Raw genomic sequence first — 24,152 nt, 5'->3', positions numbered from 1 at the left:
GTTCCATACCATAAGAAAATAATCAGACATCAATGTTAAAGACTTCATTCACTGGGCATTACATTTCACATAAACAATAAAAATTTTGCATTCCACAAAAACAAACAAAAAACCCCCATGAAAATTAGCTTTCAGGGATATTCTATACAGCAGCTTCTGTGTGGGAATAAAATGGCACAGCTCCTGATTTTGAAGGGTAGCAGTGAACCATTCACATCCAGGAAAACACACCAACTTACATGGTTACAATTACATATATCCCATGTTCCAAACTTAAGTAAAGGAAACAACAACAAAAAATGTCACCATGAGCACCTTGTAGAATATCTTTCTGATGCGTCTTTTCCCATTCCAGATTCAGAACTGGGCAAGGGAGGGGTCAGGAAATAGCTCTGAAATGGTGGACTCAAACCAAATTTAATCTAAAAATATTCTACTTAATCAGAGATTTCTCTGCTATCTTGCTACCTGGAGCTCAGAAGAGTCCTCTCAAAGTATCACGACATTAGGAAAAGGCAGTTTCTCTTGAAGTAACTTTATCCTAATGTCAGAAAGATCTTTTCTGAACTTGCTGCAACTGCATCTGCAGGAACAGAAAAACTGAAACACTTTCACAGTTCAGGTTTTCAGTGCTGTACTTACTGAGATTTCTATGAAGCATACCTACCTGCTTTAAAAGCAGTCATAATGAAAACTTTCTTCCATCCCCTGATATTTTCATTGTGTTATATCTTAGTTGTCTATTGAATCAAAGTATATAGGTCAGTTCAGGGGCATTAACGTTACCAGATGTGTTGCTCTCTTTTTAGAAACTGTTCAATGCTCTGTATTGATCCCACAATTGATGATTACAGTGGTAAAATGCTGTCAAACAATTGTTTGTTCATATTATTGATTACAGAGGTGAAGTACCCCACATGGAAAAGATATTTTGCCAGCTGAGCATTCAGAATACTAAACTTCCCAGGTGAGTTTCTATTATGTGTTGCCCATAATTAGAGTACCTGACTTATTGGTTACTATTTTTTTAAGCTCTGTTTTCCTCTTCATTCTTAGTCTGACCAACCTGCCTGTTTCTATAGTTACTGATCTGATTTTCTTCTTTACAAAGAACAAAAGAAATAAATTCTATGGTTTGGAGGGGGCAGTGGGGGAAGAGGGGCTACCTCTTCTCAGAGACTGAAGGCAGCAGCCTCTGGGAGGACAGATGTGGGCAGGCTACACCTCTTGGGCAGTGCACAGCTCCCATCCCAGGGCTAGGAGACATGGCCAGTATAGGTCTGGGTCTGCATGGAAACCAACAGGTGGTACAAGGGTTTCATAGGAAAGGCTGCTTAGTCACCCGTCAATTGCCCGATGGCCTCAACCTCATCCTTTAGAATTTACATATGTAGTTCCTGCCTATGCACTGATGTGACCTCAAGGTAATTTCACTTTTAAGAGGTATATACATTTCTATTACGGAGAGATTAGGTACTTCCTGAAATTAACTCCTCTGATTCCTTTAAAGTTTTAAATACTACAAATTCAAATAAATACTTAACTCCCTCCCAGCCCTCATTATCACTCACGTGCCACTTCTTCCCCGAAAATGAAATAAAGCAGTAGGTTTTAAGAGAACTTCTCAGACTTCATCTGAAGAGACTTCCACATTTTCATCAGCATATATTTTGCACTGATTGAATCACATATTTTTTAACCATTACAGGTTTTTTCATAATGCGAGCTTTATCACATAATGTTTTTTTCTAGTAATTCTTATTTCAAGCCTACTGAAATGGGAGCTAATCTAGCCTAAATCCAATCTCTAAAACAACTTTTCTGAAGCAATAGAGAACACTTTTAAGCCCCTCACTTATGCTTTCCTCAACTATGAGCAGAAGAAAAAAAAAAATCCCAATCCCTCCCCCATTTTTGTACATTTGTTGTGCAAATCACATCCTTTCACTTGCACTGAAACCATTATCTGAGGGAACTGGGGTTGTTTAGCCTGGAGAAGAGGAGACTGAGGGAAGACCTCACTGCTCTCTATACCTACCAGAAAGGAGGTTGCAACCAGGTAGGTGTGGGTCTCTTCTCCCAACCAACAAGTTGGCAGGACAAGGGGGAATGGATTAAAGCTAAAGGAGGGAAGGTTTAGATTAGATATTAGGCGGAAGCTCTTTGCAGAGAGAGTGATTAGGTGCTGGAACGGACTGCCCAGAGAAGTGGTGGATGCCCCATTCCTGGAGGTGTTCAAGGCCAGGTTGGATGTGGCCCTGGACAACCTTGTCTAGACCATGCCTGGAGGCTTGTGGCCCTGCCTGTGGCAGGGAGGTTGGAACTCTATGATCCTTGGAGTCCCTTCCAACCCAGACCATTCTACAATTCTATGATAGGACAAGAGAAAATAGCCCCAAGCTGCACCAGGGGAGGTTTAAATTGGATATTAGGAAAATCTATTCACTGAAAAGGTTATCAAGCCTGGAACAGGCTGCCAAGGGAAGTGGTTGAGTCTCCATCCCTGGAGGAATTTAAAAGACATGTAGATGTGATGCTTAAGGACATGGCTTAATGGTGGTCTTGTCAGTGTTAGGTTTATAGTTGGACTTGATGATCTTAAGGATCTTATCCAACCTAAAAATCCTATGATTCTCAAATACAGATGAACACAAGAGTATTTCTAGTCTGTCTCAGAGTGGTGTGCCTCGAAATCATTTTCAGAGTTTCATTAGTGAATCTATTAAACTCTACTCTAAAATGAGTTCCCAGATCTCAGTAGAAGCACACAAGAATAGTTGTGTAGCAGTTTTCCTAAGGTGTGTAACAGTACTGGAGCTCTGGCACACTCGCTGTGCAAATTCCTGGCAAAGATTCTGAGCAAAGGGGCTCATCCCAAAGAGATTATTTACATTTAAACAAGCATTTTAGCTGTGGATGAGTAAGGTGATGAGTCTCAAATACTTAGCATTGTGCATGCTGATGGGTCTTTGGGTTTCCCAAGGCAAAACACCTGCGATTTCATCAGGCACATTCCACTGTCACTGCATTGCACTAAGGTACTAAATGCTGTGCTTAAAACCATTACTCTTACGACTAAATGAACATTTCCAATTTCTGTTTGGAAAACTCTGAATACAAAAGCCTTGATTTTGCTAGACTGTTAGACCTACGTATGGTTTTATTCAGGACCTTTTTTGTACTCTATCAGAAATTACACAAAAAGAAATAGTACACCTAAGCAGCCTTCAAAGAAAGGAACTTAGTTCAAAGCGTTGGTTGGTTGAAATAATGTAGAACTCCAAGTAAGAATTTCTGATAAAAAAATTGCTTCAGTAGAACATTGCCCTTGAAACTGTACTTGCTGTTAATAGATTAACATGTAGTTTCTGTGACCCTGAGCGAAATTTAATTTTCATAATTCACAAACGATGAAAGCCTTGTAAACCACTAGAGAGGAGAAAACTAATTTGTATCCTATTGTGACTTAATGTCATTTAATATTCCATACATTTCTGGAAGAGATGCTTCAAACAGTTTGTAAATAATGCTGAAATGTCAGCATCATAACATGCCCCTCAGGAACTGTATTACTTCTTCACTCATCAGTGATCAATAACATGAAACATACCAAGAACACTGAAAATAAAAGCTGAAAATCTGTGTTTTTCCAAATATTTATGGCCCAGTTCTAACCTCTGTTACTTACTTAGCTCAGCAAACTATAACCGCTCCAGAAGTATCCACACACAGAACTTAATTTTCAGTGAGGAGGTTGCCATCACAGTTTGAATGCTTGGTTTGTATTCAGAATTCTAATCTACAGGGTTACAGTTTTGGATGGCATCCAAGAGGCAGGCATTACACAGTTCATATTTGTGCTTTCCCCATTAGCCTTTACGATTAATTCCTTTCTTTTATTTAGTTACTGAAAAAGTGATAGATCCTAAATTAAAATTCCTTGATAAGGCCAGCAACACATCCAACAGTAGCTTGAGAATATGCTCTCCAATCCAAAGGAAAAGCCACATTGAATCAAGGCTCAAGGATGACACACACACATAGCAGAAGGGACACAAATACAAAACCAGCAGTTTTCATTTTAGTTGGGTGAGGGGGAAAAGCATGCATAAGAATTTGCAACAAGTTATTCAGTTTGAGTAAGTCTGATTCACAGGGATCAGAGAAATTTCAAGTACTTGGTCTTGGGTAGTCCAACTACTCCAAGTTTCTCTGACTATATGGTGAAGAAATACATTTCTTAGGACACTCAGTAACATTCTGTATTTCAATGGGATGTGAATGGGGCACCAAATCCATGTGGACCCTTGGACTAGAGAAAATGCAATGGACATTTATTGATTCCTTTTGAAGGAATTAAAAAAATCCAGGAATTAAAAAAATCCCAGCATGATATATGGTGTGCAGGAAAAGTTCATATTTTCATACCCTCTCTGAGCACACGATACAATATGCACACTGTCTAGTGGCAGCATGTGCCTAATGTACCCCACTAGGCACGCTGATTTCATCCACTGGAACCTTCTAGCTACCAATATCAAGCACCTAACTTCGTGACTGCCAAGGGCATTTCACTCTACTTTTGAACTGCAGCATTCCAATGCCCAAGTTCAATATTCTGGGGAAAGGAAAAACGATATGAAACCATACCTAAAAATGCACCTTGAGAACTTAAAACTACTAACATTTCAAATTTCATAGCATTAAATCAAGCTCAGCAAGCATGCTGTTGAAGCATGTTTCCATGACTAAGAAGCGACAGAGACATAGCAGGAGGAGGCTGTTTCACTGGACACTAGGAATGACTAGAGGGAAGATGTAAGTCCTCACAGTGCCATTAGACAGGAGTCTGCATCACCTTATTGTGCTATCCACAACCTGCAGCTGGTTAGCAGTAACTCTTCATAGGTAATTCAACTATTAATTCTCACATTCATCTTGGATTATCTGAGCTAAATTTTCTCAAAAAACCTCAAACAACATTGGGATAAGTGCAAAATATAAAACAACCTCTTCTTTGAAAACATTAGCCAACATTATTAACACATAGAAGGAGGTTTCAGAGGACAGCAGAACAAATTATTGTGGCTGAATATAGCCATAAACCTTATCCTAGCGACTGTATTGTATAAACAGTCTCTCCAGACCTTCAGAGATGCTACTGCTTCTACATTACCCATTTCTCCAAATACTTCTAATTCGTTTTAATACCATGACATTTACTGAAATAATGTTATGCTACATGATTTCTAAGTCAAGCTGTTTACTTACTAGTGCACACACATATTCCCTAAAGGAAAAAATACTTAAACAATACAACCAAATTATATAATCAGGCTGAAACAAATCAGATAAATGCATGCATTGTGGATAAAGCATCTGTTTGAGAAAGACAGGTGAAAAGTAAGTGTGCAAAAGACTTTGTTCTCATCAGAGGGGATTAGAAATGGGTTACTAGACATGGACAAGACACGTGAGTGGCCGAAAGCAGGGGAGCTGAGCAAAGTGTCAACTTAAGCAGTCCTTTGTTCTTTTTCATTTACCCAGACCACGCAGTATGCATAAAGAAGTCATGAAATTTTGATTAGTTCTTATTTACACAAAAGTATTTGTTATATTTCTTCGAAGGCTGCTTGTTCATTTAGTGTTTTTACAATAGAAAGGCTAACAAAAACATTACCCTATCTCAACCCCACACTAAACAAGGCTATAACTAATGTTATAATTTGCAGAGTTGAAAACCGACAAGGTTTCCTCATGGTAACTTCTCATTTTCTCTCTTGGCTCTCTCATATAGTGGTAAACAGTATTTCTTGTTCTTTCCAGTATAGGCTACAGGCATATATTTACATTTTCAGAAGTGTTCTAATTGATATAGGTTTCATTTTGCTTCATAATTGTGTTTCACAGTTAAAACACTGCAGACTCTTCCATTCGCTTGTCCAGAAGTACTTTGAAATCCTTTCTATATTTCTAATTCAGAACCACTAATCTCAGATGAAAGGTCATACAACAGTAATTGACATAAAAATGCAGGTAATGCTGCCTGTGTCAGAGGTAGAACCAGAACTTCAGTGATGAGATTAAGGAGAGGAATAATGTGTCAGAAAGGTATAAAGAAACAAAGATAGTTACATTTGAGGAAAGAATCCAGATGCAGTGTGAAGAATCTAAGAAAAATGGAGAGTTAAACTGAGCAGGCAATTGCACGAATGGCTAGAAACAGTTTGGGACATTTTTAAATTGTATGAAAAAAAATATTCCCACATCTTATATATGGAATTAATGCTGTAGAGGGATACAAGTGTATACTGATAATAGTATTTGGAGTTTTGAATAAGAAAGGAAACAAAAACTAATCCTACAGAGACCCTACTTTATACCAATAGTTTCATCAACATTATTCTAGTATTTGCAACCAGAATTCTTTATGTCTGTAAAGCAACTTCAAGATAAAAGATTAGCACAGCAGGCTAAAAACCTTTTCATTCCAAGGCTTTGTTTTAATTTCCAGCACTGCTGATTAGGTCAAGAATTGCACCACCAGTGAGCAGGTTTCAAGGTTTCAAAGCCCCAGGCAGCCACAGAGAACAGCTTTCTCTACTGCTAAAAATCAGTGACTTAGAAAAATATAATAGCTGGGTATATAAATAGTTGGGTCTCCATCAGCAGCTGCTAGACAATAAGCACACAGGGATCTGCATGGTTTTTTGGACTTCTGCAGTGTTGCAGTGTCTCTCTGCCACCTGCAAGGGATATAAACCCTTAAAGAATAGATCCCAGACAGGTGGAATTACACATTGCATTAGTTGGCAGTGAAAAGCTGGTTCAGAAAGTGTTATTCTGTCAGGAATTTGAGATTTGTAACACTAAATAACGTACAGCAGATGTAATTAGAGTATGGGCAGCCTCGAATTGGTGTAATTTCCTGCTACTTTATGTGTCAGCCCATCTGGGTGAACCTCAGGCACCTATTTAAGTAAGTGTCTGCACATTTAAATCTCCAATTCAGTTAATCATAAGGATGGTGATTCATTTTACCACTGATAAAAAAGTTCTCAGTGAGACCGTGCAAGCTTTTTTCCTATACATTATGTGAGCTCTTCAGAAGTTCAAGTATTCCTTTTTAATACTAATACCTTTATCATAATGAGGTGAAAGTTTCTATCCCCTCTTTCTAAACATTAAAAACTATCTTCTGAACAAGGCTTTGCTAGAGAAGAATATAAAATAGTCCACTTCATACCTCTCACAGCTCCCCTGTTGCAGATACAGAGATGCAAGTAGTGCTGCTACATCCATCATCACTACTAGAAAAATTGTGCTACCTAAGAGCACATGGATATGTGAACTGAGAGGAGCATGGAAATTGGTTAAATTTCTATTAGAAAAGATCTTTAAGTGACACTGTTTCAAGCTAATTACTAGATCTATAGAATAAAGTTGATAGAAGAAGAGAAATTACACTTCTCTGCACCAACACAATAGCCTTCTACTCTGGCAGTCCAGATGGCACACCACTGGCCCTGACAAAGCTAGGACATGTTTCCAACAGCACTGAACAGAAAGTTACACATTCCTCTGAAAAACACTGGGATTTCAAAACGTATTTCAGAACAAAACCAGAATCTTGTCTGTCTGTAGAGATCCAAGCAGCTAGGTCACTCTCCTCCCCTGAGCAGTCATTCATCTGCTTTCAGCCTCACACCACCCAAGTGCCCTGGGCACCAAGCTACTACCACATGGATGTTAGAGTCACTAAATTCTATTATACAAGTTTTATTCAATGTCTGAGTGAACAGAAGTTCTGCCATATCTACGTTTACACTGTTACTTGCATTGAATAAATATATCTATTTCTGAAAGACACATCTGCATTATTCCTTAATGCAGTGGTCTTGTCTGTAACACTGTACAAGTCTACGTTCTTGATCTGTTGCATAACATTATGCCTGAACTTAATTTCTTCAGTTTTTCTTTTTGAACTGATGTGAACACATCTATTAACTAAAAATCTTTATTGGTTCTCCTAAAGTAGCTACACTCTTAGTTTCTAGTAAATAACTTTTTTTATATACTTTCTAGTATAACAGAGAAGGTTGTTGCTTGGTTTGTTACATGTGTAACTTCAGGAACAAAACTTATCAAATACTAGTCCTAAAGCTAGATGGACTCTTCCTCACTGCAGATGTCACTCCAAGTGACACAGGATGAAAAGACCAATTATTTACCCTGTGCTTTAAAAAGGTGGAGAAAGGTGGAATATCAGTGATTAGCAAATAGAAGCATTACACAAATCTTTCATACTTTTAACCTTTTGCTCAGCTTGCCACAATACAGACAACAAGGCTAAGATTAATGTACCATCAGGAATAGTTTTACTCATGTTGCTTTTCTTCCCCAAAAAACTGCTACAATAGCAGTGATATGTACTGAAAATAACATCAACTATATACTCAATATTCATTGAGAAATATAATCATATAGTATAATAATATATTCTTTTTCTTTATACACATGATCACTACACAGAAGACCAAAGTAAGTCAAGTCTGATTTTAGCTGCCATCAAACACAGTTTTTAAAATCTTCCTTGGAATTCAGGCCACTGAATGTATTTAGTAAGTCTGTTGTGAGTAAACAGCTAATATGTAGTCTATTTCTATGAATAAACGTTGAAGAAAACCATCTTACTAGTAAGTGAATCTCTACCTAACATCAAAGCTTCAAAAATCTAGACTGATAGTATTGGGGAAAATGAATTGTTGATGTAATTCCACTGGAATTACCATGGAAAGGATGTTCAACCTCTACATTTCATAGGCACGCAAGTATTGTATTTTTTTCCCTTTTCCCCTTATTTTTCATACTAAAAACATTTTTAATTACCTCCTTTTTCAGAATAGTTCACACAAAAAAATAAATGCTTTATAATTTAAGAAAACTGTCCACAGTTAGCTCAAAACCATTAATATTTTAAAACTCAGCATCTTATTATGGGTTTGAGATTCCTGGATGCATGAAAGCATCTAAGTGCTTTAACACGAAGGTGAATGTGTGAGCAATTCCAATCCTTTTTTGGATAAGGGATCTGTAAGGAATTAAAAATAATGATGAGAGAGCAGTGAATTTAAATGATTTTTTGGCCCGAGACTCTATCATAAGGGATAATGAGGAAATTTCTATTCCAAGGGCACTTCTTATAAGAATTCACAGTGTGGCCTTAACAGAGATTGAACACTTTACAGAGGAAATAACAGAGCAACCTGAGAAACACAAGTGCAGTGAATTGCCACCATATGGTTCTTGTTCCAATGTTCTGGAAGCAATGAGCTATAGAATACCAGAGTTCCTGAACAGTAATTTAATGAACTTAGAAGTAGCAGCACTTCTTGAATTTAGAGGCCATCTTATTTTACCTGAGTCTTCCAGTGCAGCCAAGAGAAATCTCAGAATACAGAGCCAGGGGGATAACCTTAGACTGAAGAAGCTACTTAAGAGTTTAATTAAGCATAAAATAGTGTAATTATATTCTAATTGGTTTAAATTAGAGCAACTTGTCCAAGAAACAATAATGCCTTTGCAACCAATTAGTTCGTATTCGAGTAAAGTTTAAAACAGCAGAGATGTGGCTGAACAGCTCAATACAAATGCTGTCTTATTCTGTGCCTCATTGTCCACACCGAGGTCGGGCAAAAGTATCTGCAGAACCACCAAGAAAAATGCTACAGGTTTGTTGGTGGCTTTTGTTGAGTTTTTCCCTCCAGAAAGCGACAGATACCTCTGATCTCATGCAATGAGCTGAACAATCAAAAGAGCAAATGACAAGTCTAGACTGTCAATTTGCATACACAAATTATTTTAACACCCATTTAAATTATCTCTCAATCAGGTGCAAATGTAACTTCCTTTGTACAGCAAGCATTTACCTTGACAGAATTGCGATGTGGGTCAGAAAAACCTGCAGTGCACTACAGGAAGAAGATCCCAGTTCAGCATCAATTAGTGGATTTTACTGCCAAAGTGATTGACCATCTCCTCTAGACTTCTTATTGCATCCATTTATCCATTTTCTCTAATTCTTAAGGCACAAAGTTTCAGCTTACCCTTGTTATGCATCTGTATATCTGCTTGTGCAGATTAATTATTCTTCTAACTCTCCAACAAGAACACATTTCCTTCAGAGAAACACAGACTTTCACAGCTCACCCAGCTCGGGCTGCATAGAGCTGCTTTCGTTTTCCTTTAGAATGAAATTCACTCATGCTTTGGGTATGTTCCATAACTCCACAGACCTTGCACATCACAGTATCAGCATATCAGTAAAACACTTCAATCACAGAAGAAATCTCAGAGAAATCTCTCCCTTAAATGTTTAATCTGCTGTGTTAAATCATGAGAAGGGTAGGGATGCAGGAGAATGACTTTGGAGCCAATAAATTCCTAACAAATTCATTGACTGCAGTCTTCTAACAGAAGTGAGACAGTTAATTCAGTCTGCTTTCAATGGGAATTTGAAATAACCTACAAAGCTGATCAGGTACATCAGTGATGCACCATTTCAGACTGGCTAGTTGAAAACCCACGTGACAAATGATCAGAGTTCAGGTCTCCCTCAACAGTAATCAGCAATGTGTGTAATAGCCACTGGAGGATGGATAAACGAGTTCTCCCCCAAAGAGATTTCCAAGTCGATACTTTGATCATGACTCTGGAATAGCATTTCTTAAACATCTCTCAAAGTTGCAGCGTATAGAAAAAAAGAAAGCACGTTCTGAACTACTTAATTAGTGCGTTTCCAGGACTGGTGGAATTAAAAACAATAGAATTAATCTAAGGGAGACAGATCTGCTGCTGCTGCTTGTTTTAATTGAAAACCCAGGAAAATAAACAGTCTTACGACCACTTTAGAAAACGTGTACTAAAACCCCAGCAGATAGGGAAAGGAGACACTATAAAGAAAGTGCCTGAAAAAGTTAAAGCGAGGAGAAAGTGAAAAAAGCATAAAAAGATATAAAATACTACAGATTTTCATTACAGCAGTTGTAAAAAGCTAGAGCAGGTGCATGATTTAGGCTGTGTAAAGCAGCAGTATTTAAATCAATGAAGAGGTCTTAAACACTGTTATTAAAAGTCTTTGTACTTGCACAGGTTCAGTTACAAAAATGTTTGCAATGAAAGGTTATTTAACTACTTGAGAACAATTCTGAAGGGCTTTTAATAATGCACTTTGGAAGCTTCAAATAGCACTAGATCTGAGGCAGAAAAGCAGCTCTGCTAATTTGGACCTACGTGTTTTTCATATTCTTTTCCCTCTTTTGTCTGAGTGTAACTCATGTTAGCCTGAAAGACACAAGCCTGATTTACTACACTGCTAGGAACTGAAGTGAGAGCTTTTACTGCCAAAAGTCTGGCTTGTATACAACCACTAAAAGCTTATATTGATCTACTTCTGGTGTATTGGAGTGATTTTCTAGATCTTAAAAACTGTTTAAAATACATGTTTGTGCACCTTATATTATGCTTGTGGCAAAGAATGTAAACAAGGAAACAAACATTTGTAATCCTAGAGAATAAGATTAAACCCACTACCACAGTCTAACAATAACAATCTAACTTAATTTATAGATACAAATTGTGGAAAAGGTAGAAGTAATCTCTTAATTACTGACAAGAATTGTAGTTACTTCAGTGGCAGAATTGTCATCAGGAGGGAAATCCAAAAAGAATAAATACTCTTGCAGGTAATGCTGGTGGGGAAAAAGTTATAACCCCAAGCAAGAAATCCTAGCCCTACTACAACCTAAGCCTAAGCCACAGGTACATTCATTAACATTCACCTTTGGTTGACAAAATAGCTGGCTTTTTTTTGGTTTGGGTCCCTCCCTTTCAATGATGAAACAGCATAAATTAGCATCCCACTAAATGTGCAGGAATTAAGAAGCTTTAACTGGAAGACCCAAATTAAAAATCACCCCTTTGAGCCTCAAGTGTTAATTTAGCAGCTTTTCTATTGTTATTCATTAAAAAAAATAATTTACTGAAATAAATATTTATGGAGTTTATAAAAATATACCATGTGAATTTTCAGAATGTTCCCAGAAAATTCTAATACTTTTGATGACTTTCAGCTCAAACTTTGCAACTGAAAATGCTCAGTGGTTTAGTTTGACTATTTTCAATGTAAGATATATTGTGATAAAAATATCAGTAAAAAGATCAAATACTACAGTAACCGTTTGACAGAGTTCATTAATCTTTTTCCCATTTTCTTATTTAACTTTGAGTTTAGGGTTTTTTGTTCGCTTATTTTAAAATTATGCACCCCCACTAGCAAGAGAAGTTTTTCATGAGAGTGAAAGGTCAGAGATCAATGAAATCCAAGAAAATTGGCCACCAATTTAAAACTCAAGTTTCAAATGACTGCAAAGTTTAATATTTTGACCTAAATTTAAGTTCCCTTCAAAACATAGACCTGTCAGGAAAACAAAGTAAAAGCAGATTCATATATTGGCTCTAAGTGAGAAATAATGAGAATTAAGCAAAAGGCTGTAGTATTTTTGCAAATATGAGAGAGATTTGGGGGCGGGGGAGATGGTTTGCAAACAGAATAATTTAATATCATTTGGGGATAATATGCCTGTTACATGTTTGCAATTTAATGTAATATACCAAGCAATGTGACCTATATAACATTAACTAATCATCTTAGTTATTAAAATGAATAATTACAGATGTTAAACCAGTGGCCCTTATCACTCATAAAGAGATAATTGGTTTTTTTCAACCCTGATTGATACTGGAAGAGCTAGAATCAACACTTATTATATTAGGACTCTGTTTATTATTTTCCTTCCACAAAAATGGAATTGTTGATGAAACAAGACAGAAATGAGGGTCTGAACATCAAACTGGGGGCACTGACAGAGCAGATGCAGGCATGCCTTTCCACAGAAAGTGACGTTCACAAAAATTATGAACAAAGAAGAGCATCAGCAGCTGCTTGTTGTACTAGTAGTGACACAGAGCAGACAAGCAGTAGGTAACCAGGAAGGAATGTGTCAATTAGGGTGAGAAGTACTGCACAGATGGGTTAGGAAAAGCGCATACGAAGTCTGAGGCGCTGTTAGAAGAGCATGTTTATTTAAAGTATAGGTACAAGGCTTACGAGCAAACTTTTAATATATAACACTGAAATGCTCTCTCTGGCCTAGATCCACAACGACCTGCCCACCAATGATCTAGCGCTGGGGAAACACAGCTCCCAGCAGCTGGTGGGAGCTCCCACATGCCAAACCCTGACCACAGTTTCCAATCCAGGAACCTAAGATCAAGGTCAGAGCAGGTACAGAGTGAGCTGAAAATTAAAATAATCTAAACTATCTGAAGGTAACAAGAAGCCTGACTGTAAACAAAGATTATCTAAATTCTCAGCAAACATCTCATTTCAATGAAAAATAATTGCCTGAGGAAGACTGGGAAGCAAGTCTGTACACAGGCACACTCACAGCGGGCACCAGCCTGAAGTCTGACTGGGCCTCAGAGATTAAGACCAATAAAAACCACCTCTTTTCACCCAAAGCCAACTTTCTTTATTCTTCTCCTTTGAGCTGAAAGAGCTGCTGAAGTGTTCCAACAACTTTAAAAAGAAGGCAGAGCCAAACTTAAGGACAAAGATATTTGAGATTCACACAATTTCCTGATCATTCCTGTCCCTCAGACAGACGTTTTATGACACAGCAGAAGGAATTACCACATCTGAATTCAATACAACACAAACCCCACAGTGGTATACATTTCTAGAGAATTATTTGGAAATGGAAGGCACAATTAACCTTGAAACTTTATAGAAAACAGTAAAGCAAGATTTGTGACTCATCAGGAAACGGTTTTTAGAAATAAAATACAATCCTTTTGGAAGGTAAACTTACATAACATGCAATCTAGGGATTTATTCTATATAATCTCAGAAGAAAATTAACATTTAATTTTTAAAAAGTCTACTAGTGGTTTTCCTGATTTGCCTTCTACTACCCAATTCTTTTATTTTAGTAAATTGAAATATCCACACATATAAAAAGTTATTATTTTTGCAATTAAAATAAACACATACACCCCAACCTGAGCATTAGGTTCACTATAGCTTGAGCTTAAATTTCTTTTTACAATAGAACACAATCACTGTTTCAAAACTGGAGAGCCAAATTGTCAGTCTTGACGTAAACAACATGATTTTTGGAGGCCTGAGAACTCAGCCCATTGATTAGTTTCATCCAGACCAGCACAGATCCTCCACAGAGAGAGACATGTTTACTTTTCCGTGTTTATCTAGTGAATACACATTCACAAAATATTGGCAGATGATCCAGCAGACTTAATGGAGTCTAAACTACTGAGTTTCTGTGATTGCAGACTCCCACTGGATCTTCCATATGTGGATTTATGTGGATTGTATAAAACTTAAAGACACAATTATTTTCTACAAGTGATCATTTAGCAGCAAAACTGCTGCAATATCCACCAAGAATTATTCGACTTTATTGCTAATGATGCTAAGAATATGATTTTAATGGAATTAATGATCAAAGATACGTTAAAACTTACAATATTTCTTTTAAGACTAAAACCCATACTTCGCTAACCAAGGGAAAAACTTTATCCTTCCCTTTTATAACAAGAAATTACAATGAATAGAAAACAGCAAGATCATTCTCCTGGTCAGATGCAAGCTAACGCTGGCTAAAGGCTGTTTGGTGTTTGACAAAGAGATTGAGAAAAGCCTAGTCTCAGATTCATGGGTCAATTCCAATCAGTCACAGCTCCTTTTTACAGCTTTAAAATAAGTTCTTTGTAATGATGGACAAAACCACTACAGCCTCATTATTTTCACTGCAGAAGAGAATGGATATTAAAATTTATGAGTAAAATAAAATTGTCCCCAAGCCATAGATCTTGTATGTAATAGGTACTCATTCACTGAGTTCTTCTTGTATTAATGAACGAAGGAAGCACAGGTTAGGCTAAATTACAAGCACATAAATAAAAGGAGATGGTTCAGATGGCATATAAAATATAGCGTTACACTCAAAATTATTTTTTATGGCTAGCACAGATACACATTTCTTCATGTTCATTGTTTCTTTTCTTGTGTCTTTATTGTTGTACCAATTAATCCATATTTAAAACATCAGCAGATGGTACTTTCAGTTAGAACAATGTTATCACTTGATAAAAGAAAACTATTTCCCATCTCTCCCTGTTTGCATTTCAGCCATTATTTCTTTATTGACAAGAATGCTCTTTTAATGCCATTGAAATAATATATATTCTACCTTAAAGTCACTGAGCTGAATTGTATTTCACTACTGTAATTTAGCAGTGGTGCTTTCAGAAAAGTGTAAAACGTTCTTTAAAAGTTTTCTCAAAATCAGTCTTCATTCACATAGCTTGTAGCCAGGGAGATTAGACAAAACTGTATGCACCAAAACGATCAAGTTTAATTCCTACAGAAATTCAAGTATTTTTTTCAGTTTCTTTTCTAAATTTCCTCTAAATACTTGTATGCACAACTCCTTTGCAACTCCTGTCAAATGCTTCATCACACGAACTTCAACAGGGAATGTTTAATTTGGTATATGTCAACTGTGCTAAATTTTAGTCTTAAATACACTTGCAAGCAAATAAAGCTGCTGCACAAGCAGTTGCAAGCAATCTGTTGAACAACCGATATCATCTACCTGGAATTGTGCAAAGCATTTGACACTGTCCCACACAACATCCTTGTCTCTAAATTGGAGAGAGATGGATTTGACCGACGGACCACTCAGTGGATAAAGAATTACCTAGATGGCCACACTCAAAGACTTGTGGCCAACAGCTCACTGCCTGAGTGGAGATGACATGTGACATTCCTCTGGGGTCAGTATTCAGCCAGGCACTGTTTAACATATTTGTCAGGGACATGGAGAGATGAGCCCATGCAAACTGCATGAAGCTTGACAAGGCCAAGCGCAAGGTTCTTCATGTGTGCCAGTGCAATCCCAAGCACAGCTACAGGCTGGGCAGAGAATGGATTGCAAGCCACCCCTGAGAAGGACTTGGGGGTGCTGATAAATGTGCTCAACACGAACCAGCAGTGTATGCTAGCAGCTCAGAAGGCTAACCATGTCCTGGGCTGGATCAGAAAAGCAAGGCCAGCATGTTGAGGGAGCTGATTCACCCCCTCTACTCCACTTTTGTGAGATCCCACCTGGAATACTGTACTCAGCTAAGGGGTCCCCAACAAAATGGTGATATAGACTTCTTGGAGCAAGTCCAGAGGAGGGCCATGAAGATGATCAGAGGGCTGGAGCACCTCTTCTATGAAGACAGTCTAGGAATGTTGGTGTTCAGTCTTGAGAAGAGAAGGCTCTAGAGAGGTCTCACTGCAGCCTTCCAGTACCTAAAGTGGCTTACAAGAAAGCTGGAAAGGGAATGTTTCCAAGGACAGGGAGTGATAAGATGAGGGGTGATGGCTTTAAACTGGAGGAGGAAGGTAGATTTATATTAGATATAAGGAATAAATTCTTTACTGTGAGAGATCTGAGGTCCTGGCAAAGGTTGCTGTGCAAGCTGTGTCTGCCCCCCCTGGCAGTGTTCAAGGCCAGGTTGGATGGGGCTTTGGGCAACCTGAACTAGTGGAGGGTGTCCCTACCCATGGCAGAGGGGTGGGACTAGATGATCTGTAAGGTTCCTTCCAACCAAACCCATACTATGACTCTTAGTTTTATGAAGGCTGACAATTCAGATACCCTTTTTACCACCTTGAGACAGAAATTCTAGTCCAGAAAAAAAACCCAGTGCTTTTCACTACTTAAACTTGGAAAGTTTAGAATCCAAAGGCTTATACATTAGTATGGAAGCCTGTTTCTTTTATGTTGAATATGTTACTGTAAATAATAAATCTAGGAGGTATCTTAACTGAAGAAAAGTTACATAGATTACTATATTTCTATCCACATTTTACTAATCTCAACAATCCAAGGAGAAAATTGAGAATCATATTAATGTTCGAAAAAAAAAATCGCAATTCCTAAACATTTCTGTTGGCTTTAAAGATTGAAGCAGAAACCACACTATTGTAATTACACATGCATGCCCAACAGCACCTTAGTCTGTTTCTATAAATTCTGGGGTGGAGTTTGGTGTCTTTTTTATTTTAGCTGCTTTTTTTTTTTGGGGGGGGTGGGAGGCAGAGGGAAGGGGGAGGCATAGTGTGCTTTGGGATTATGGGGGTCTTGTTTGCTTTCATTTTTATAAAAATGATAACACAATGAAACCTAAATCAAAATTTGGAAACTTAAAAACATGGAAAAGTGTTGCACAGAATTTACTGAAATAATTCCTACCTGAGAGCCTGCTATTATATGTGACCTAGGGGAAAACAGTTGTGGGAGTAGTATTTACTTTATTTCAGTTTATCCATTTGTTAGGAAAAGTGTGGAAAAGAAAGAAGAAATGAACAAGATTCTGAAGTAAAACCAGAAAAAAACTACTGAGATAATAGCAATAATACTGTATAATATAATCCTGTACAACTTGTACTGCATTATTAAATTGCATAATAATTACATTTAATAATAGTAATAATACTGAGAGAATAAAGGCACTGGGGTTTGACCAATATAAGTACAGTTTTGGAAAAAAATAAAGTCTCTGTATTTTGCATTTTGCTTCCAAGAATCACATTTTCTCAAAGACCACCTCGAGAGCTGTATTGTCCTGTCAGGCAGATATTAATTCTGGCAGGGTGTCACCAGCACACTCAAGTGCTGTAGGAGCCACCCTGTGAGTAAGGTGGCAGCTGTTACGTTCCTTTTATGTCTTGTTTACACTTCTAATTGTGTCAGTACTACTCACGCATATTGAAAGGCATGCTCGCTAATTTAAATAATAGCATAGTGGAGGAATAAAGGGTTGCTTCTTCACTGTAAGGACTCTGACAGTGGGGATGGGGTCTGGGGTGGGGGAAGTGTTGATATTTTTTAATAAGGGTTTGCAAAGAAACTTGTTTCCTCCCCTTCTAAATTATTGTGCTGTGAGGAGTTTTAACTTAAGCAACTGTAGAACAGCAACTACTGAACTTGCTAAAAATGATAATTTTCAGGTATTATTTCAGAGCAACAATGTAAACTGCTCTTTGCAAAGTTTGGGGTTTGTTTTATCGAAAGCCACACAAAGATGATAGGAGAAAAGTAACACTCCAAATCCACTGACCCTAACTACCCCTCTGCACCTGAAGAAAACCAAGAAACAAAACCCACTTAGCCTGTCACAGACAGACAGGAGGGGAATCTACCAAAAAAGTAATTTCTTTATGCCCTTTAAACCATGGAGCAGAAACACCAACACACCAACCCTGATCTCTGGATATGTTATCTTTAGGCAGACTGGCTATTAGGCAATAGAAAAAAGCAGATCTGGGTCAATGGGAATAGTCCACAGCCAGCCATAGGGGAACATTTGTCATCTTCTGACCATGTGGGTGGCATCTAGCTAGTGCTGACATCTCCCCAAGGGTGGGGAGATACAATTCAAGAAAGATCATGGTGGCAAATCTTCAGAATCCACCTTCAGCACCACCACAGCCAGTCCAGCTATGCCCACGCAGATAAAGCGGCCATTGAAGACTGTTCTCCATAGAACAATGGGCTTCTCCAACCCCAGCTGTACTCTGAAGGCAAAGCAGCTATGTGCTTTCTCAGATGGACTGGCAGACTTCAGTACAGTCTGTTGTCCTTTTTAGATAAAAGTGCATTTATCATTAAGTACCCAGAACTGCAAGACTCTACGAGAGGTGTGCTTTTTATTTAGAAATCTATATTGCCTCACTGTCACCATATGAAAGGAATGGGAGGGTGTGGAATCAGACAAAAAAATTACAGACTGCATCTTCTGTATTTGATTATATGTCTGCCTTTGTTCTCTGCCCTCTGCCACATTCCTTCTGAGTGCCTTTATTTCTACTAGATGTGCAAGTACTTTTTTTTAAAATTCACAACTGCACTGCCTCTATTACTTTTATCTTGCCTTCGTCCCCTCCTCTTTGGTTATCCTTTCACTTTATTCTACTTCTTCCAGCTTTTGGAAAAAACAACGCACCAAAGGTAAGAGGCAAGTACAAAGAAGAATGAGCAAAGAATGTTGCTACCACTTTGCAAAGAGATAAAGTAGTTTCAATAAAAATAAAAAACAGAAGTTTTGACATAATCACACTGCAATATTAAAAAAGCTATAAAAAGCTATAAGTGCTACTCCAAATTCTGGCTTCTTTGTTGTTTTTTTTTTTTTTTTAATATCCCTCCCTGCTGTAAGCTCACTCCAACATCTTTTAACCTGCCCCACCGGCAGTCATTAAGCTTCTCATTAAGATTGTTTTCAGGTAGAAATTCTGAACCATACAAGAAGAAATCTACAAGCCTGTGAAATAAACTGCAAGTTAGCCATACCAAGATCACAACAGTGTTTTAAGTATGACCAACCTTAGGCTTAAAGAACTCTGAAAATATCTATTATTTAAAAACCTTAGGAAAGCTACACAGCATCTTAAGAGATCATCTGGTCCATCCTCCATTTCATAATACATCAGATACCTAATGAACACGCTTCCAAGTCCAACGTAGCCTGGCCCTGAGCCCAAAGGCCTCACAGTCACCTACCTGCTGCAGTCTGCACGTACACAGATCCTTGTCCAGGCTTGCTGCTGTAAACTGACCTCATGGATTACTGTCCCAGCCTACACATTAAAGGGGTTTGGGGAGTGGCTTTTACTAGTGTTTGAGGTGTTTGGATTTATGGATTATAGGAAGGGAGAGGGAGGATGTTTTTTGTTTCCTTTATCAAGTACCAGAGATTTGTCATGCCTCTCCCTTAACCTTCTTTGTTAGATTAAGTATTTTTCTTTCAATTTTTTAAATCAGTTTTTCAAACCAGAGATCATTCCTGCATCACTCCCGTCATCTTTGGTCCATGTCTTTCTTGAAGGCCAGTGCCAGATGAGTAGTACTGCAGCTCAAAGCCTTACCTGCACTCAGGCAATAGAATTACCTTTGCTCACATCACAGCTATCAGTCCTATTCATAACACATGTCCAAGAAGAACATACACTTGACTTTACATGACAAGCATGCATCCAAAATTTACCATTATAAAATTGCTTTTCCCAATATTACTGTCCCATGACACCTTATAGAGATCAGTGAATAAAACTTTTTACGAATAATAATGTGGGGAAGAGAGATCAGATCAAGTATTGCTTTTCTCTTCAATAAACTTATGATCCATTGCATCCTGTCTTATGAATGTTCAGATAAACAAAACGCTTCAACTCTCCAAATAAAGATAGAATAAATGGGCTTAAGGCAGGCTGGTGTACTGAACTGGTAGGCACTGTTAAGCCCCCAAACCCTCTGGCAACCTAAACCTCTCACCTTTTATAAAGGGCCAAATCTTACAAGTTAACTGAGCAATGAAAAGAGGTTGGTAGATTTTGAAATGCAGTTGTTCAACTCTAGTCCCAGGGAAAGCAGGTCTGCCAGAAGCTCAGAAATTCAAAGGGAGAGAAGTCTTGCAAAACTTATTTGGCTTCAGCTTTACATTAATATTTCTGCACAGAGGCAATCTCAAGGAGAATCCTAGGAATTTACAGAAACTGCAAATATCCCCTTCTTTAAAAAATAAAATATCAATATATGCTTTGAAGTCATCCTTGCATCTTGTCTGTTGCTAACCGTTTACCTTGAGAAGAGGATGCCACAGATTCAGGTGATATCTATTTCGCCATCTTATTATGGACAATGGGACTCAGTGCAGCTGCTTAAGTATTTATTCAAGTGTGCTATTTTCTTTCAGGCACAATAAAACCATGTAGGACTTTGTTTCATCCCACTTTCCCTGATGCTTCATAAAGAGTAATGAATACTATTGTTTACATACTTTATCTCTGAGGAAGCATGTACTTCAAGGCACTTAGGAAACGGAAGTCAAGAACTCCATCTTCATTAGTTTTATACTAAACCTAATCTGTTGTAGGTTTGGTTGTTGTTTTTTGTTTTGAATTGTAGTTAACCATCTCAATACAGCTGTTAAGGTTTTATTTCCATTATCTGTTAACACCGAGTTGCTCTTTCATATAAGCAAATGAAGATCATCCCTTGCTGCTCAGACCACATGGAGACATTTCCGATTTCCTGTGTGGGGCACAGCCAGTACCTCACCCACCAGCCAACACAGACAGCACTGCTGTAGTAATGTGGCAACAAATTATTCACCAAGCATTGCATGAAAGAAACCTCAGGATTCTTTCTGGAAAAAGCTATTAACTTAATACCTAAGGAATCAAGTATACGAAGTCAAACCTGCTGAACACAGCTCTGAGTACATACCCAATTGATCTACCTAGAATTCAATCGTACTTCATGAAGTGAATCTCTGAGGTACCCTAAAACTGAAAGTAGATGCTTCAGACACTGTTTTTTGTAGGACAGTAGTTACAAATACATATGCTAACACACACATAAACATTAATAGCACAAGCAACTGCATAATAGCAAAGCCAATCCCTTAAACTGATATTTTTCACTGAATTATGGATTTGCAAGTTACAAACTTTATTTCAAGTGTTCCAAGTGAGATGCTCTGGTTTTAAACAAAAATAAAAATATCCCGCTCCTTTTACTACTGCAGTACTCATGCACTGTGAAATAGCACTTTTCCTCTCTCCAGCTTTCAGCCACATATCACTATCATAGGCCAACTTTCAAAATCTATAGTAAAATTTTACTGACCTCGCAAAAGCAGTCAACTGTTAAAAGACTTTAAAAATCTACAAATGTACATTCAAATATATCTTGCCTGCAATTGCTACAGCAATAACCACAAACTTTGAATAGTACATAATCACATAAATAATATTGTATTTCAGAACATAACTTTAACAGCACAGTTCCTACTTGCAGCAGGCTATTTTAATGTCCCTACACACAATTTTCCCCTCATCTATCATTCCTTCATTTCACAGAGCACAAAGCCAATAGGACAGGCATCACACTGGCTCATCCCAATACTCTTCCATTCCTCCCATCCTCCTTTCATAAACAGGACACACCAGGGCATCTCTCAGCCCAAATTTAACAAAATGAAGGGGAGATGCAAGAAAGGAGCTGCATGCACCCAGTATCACCTCATGGGGAATGTCTATTCAGTCTTTTATTCTTTGGCTATCTGAATAACACTGAGAAATAGTAGAAGATTCACAAGGCCTTGGTTGCTTTTACCATGAGATGAGGGCTCCTTTTCCAATAAATTAATTTTGCAATTCCTTTTTCTCATTGAGATTGATTCCTTTTTAGTCCAGTGTGAGACAGAAAACAGAGCTCACTGCCACAGTGCACAGCTAGCGCTGGCTGAGAGCACCACAACGACTTTGCCCAGCATTGGCAGGGCAGAGACAATACTGCGTATTAGCACAAGTGAGATTCATTGCTATAAACAAAGAAGCAACATCCCTTACTCATAAATCCACAGGTAATCTTACGTTGTTATAGCTGCACTGCCTGTGCTTCCTTTTTCCTCCTTACAAAAATAGTTTTTATTACAGTCTATTCTGGGTGAAGGTCAAGCAAGAGAGACAGGATTGGAAACTTAAGTCTTCTAAATGGAGACAGCACATAATGCAAATTCTTTTATTCGAGCTCTTCTGCCTGCAGTATAAGCCTTGACCTAGAAACCCCCTGCATCTTTAGCTTTCCAGGTTTTGAAATTATTCATTCTTTATGCAAGAATTTACCAAAGACCTTTCTGACCTCAACCACACAAACATTTGTTCCAATAAATGAAGACAGCTCTCTCCTATGGAGTACTTTACACTAGGGCTTGCACTGCGATCACAAGACTTAGTTTATTAAAGAATTGAAGAATGACTTGACAGGCTATGAAAGACAAAGCCTTTATCTATTGCAGGTCTATTGTTCAGCTTTCTAATTTACAGATTACAGTGGTAGAAAAGGTAATTTTAGTCAAACACAAAGAAATGTGTTGTCTGAAAAAAAAAAACGTATTCAGAATTTTACAGAGAAAGGGAAATAAGAGGCTGCTTATCTTCTGAAATGGTACCTGCTTATGAAATAGCCACATAGGAACATTAAGTGAATCAATAGAGCCAGTAAATTTATCTGAAAGAGTGGGGGCGGCCAGGGTCATAATTATTACCCCCAGTATGTTGTTAATATATGAAAAACAGCAAAAAAAAATGTTGATTGATTGCTACAAACTTCTGGCAGATGTAGCTTTTGAAGCATGAAATAAATTAGCAGAGTATCCTAATGCCTTTGATAATTGTTCAGATTTGATGCTTGTCTTCTGAAGAAGGCATATTATTTATTCACAAAGAAGTCACTGGCTGTAAAGATTAAACACGTAGAAAATAAGTTGACCTCTACCTTTTTGCACAAAATGACATTCCTTTGAAGGACAAAAGAAGAAATAACTTACACTATTAGTAATTGTTACAGGTCTCATTTAATGTGCATTGTCCAAATACCTTTGCCCTTTACAGGTTATTAACTATAACAAGCTCCTGGGTGAATTTATTGCATCATTACCCAGCAACTATAAGAATACTTCTAGTAGAAAAACCTACAGTGAAATATCAGCTCTGTTTAAAGGAACATTTTCAAAATACAATGCCTTCTAAGTCATTAACTGTGTTTCTTCAGACCACATCACAAAAAAAAAAAAAAATAATCTTTATATTCACATGTACCATAAAGGTTTTAAAACTTGCAGGGCTTTAAGAGTGTGCTTATAAATGTAGATCTCAGTATTTGTTGCTTTCCCACATATTTGTATATAACTGATCAGTAAAGAAAGCAAAACAAATTATTTCCTTCTTCTCCAATGATTTAATTCTTGTTTCTTCCTGATGGCAGAGCTGGTATCATATGCAAGGTGCATAACAGAAGTTGTATTATAAGGATTTAATTATTCAGAGACAAACTGTTCTTTCAAGATACTTGCAGAAGTTTTTGAGAAGAAATCAGAACTAAGAGAAGTACAACAGAGCCAAGTGAAGAGCCAGAGTGGGTACTCTCAGAAACAAAGATGTCAATAAATAG

Source organism: Gallinula chloropus (genome assembly GCF_964237585.1).
Source record: "Gallinula chloropus genome assembly, chromosome: 8".
NCBI classification, from domain to species: Eukaryota; Metazoa; Chordata; class Aves; order Gruiformes; family Rallidae; genus Gallinula; species Gallinula chloropus.
The sequence above is the reverse complement of the archived record's forward strand: the minus strand, read 5'-3'. Positions refer to the sequence as shown.